Source organism: Citrus clementina, unplaced genomic scaffold (genome assembly GCF_000493195.1).
Source record: "Citrus clementina cultivar Clemenules unplaced genomic scaffold, Citrus_clementina_v1.0 scaffold_3, whole genome shotgun sequence".
Taxonomy (NCBI): Eukaryota; Viridiplantae; Streptophyta; class Magnoliopsida; order Sapindales; family Rutaceae; genus Citrus; species Citrus x clementina.
The window spans coordinates 9994708-9995511 of NW_006262339.1; positions in this window are offsets into that span (position 1 = coordinate 9994708).

An 804-nucleotide genomic window follows, 5' to 3' on the forward strand; every position below is an offset into this window, starting at 1 on the left:
CTCATCCATTGATTTAATTCAAATCTAATAGATATTAATTAGTGTAAAATTAAGAGTATTTTTAGGGGGCTGCTGATCCGTCCCCTGTATATATATATATATATATATATATACAGAAATGTTACAATCCGGAATTTTAAAGTGCGGAAACATTCGGGAAAATGCATAAACCTTGCGGTTTAAGCACTTTAAGTTTTAAGGTTTTAAAATCCCACGGTTTTAAAGTTTTTCCGAATGTTTCCCTCACTTTATAATCATGGACTAGAAAACTACTAATATTATATATATATCTCAATCTTAGGTACGAACGTCCACGCTTTATCCTTTTATAATGCTATAGAACGCAGCCGTATAGAGTATTTTTATAGTCCTGTAAAATGGTGAATTAGATTTTTTAAGACGTGTAGTTGTTTACATTTGATAACATTTATATAAACTAATCAGAATTGAAGTTGCGCGTTATGATCATTACTATAAGGAACTCTTTTATCAAATATAAATTGGAGGACTATCAAAGGTCCAGAAGATATTTCATATTGTTGTAAATATTTTTAGCTTTACCTTGTGTTTGGATACCAAGAAAATGAGCAAGAAAATAGAACAGTTTTGGAAGGGAAAATTGCTCTGTTGCTTGAGAGTTGGATTGTATTGCATAAATGGGATTGCTTACATTTCTACGGGCCTTGAGCCTTCTTATTTTTGGGCCATTCATTGAACCCGCTTTGATCTAAAGTATTTTACAAAATTAGTGTTCTTTAAAACATGAAACGAATTTAGTTTTTCTTTTTCTTTTTAATTTTTTTT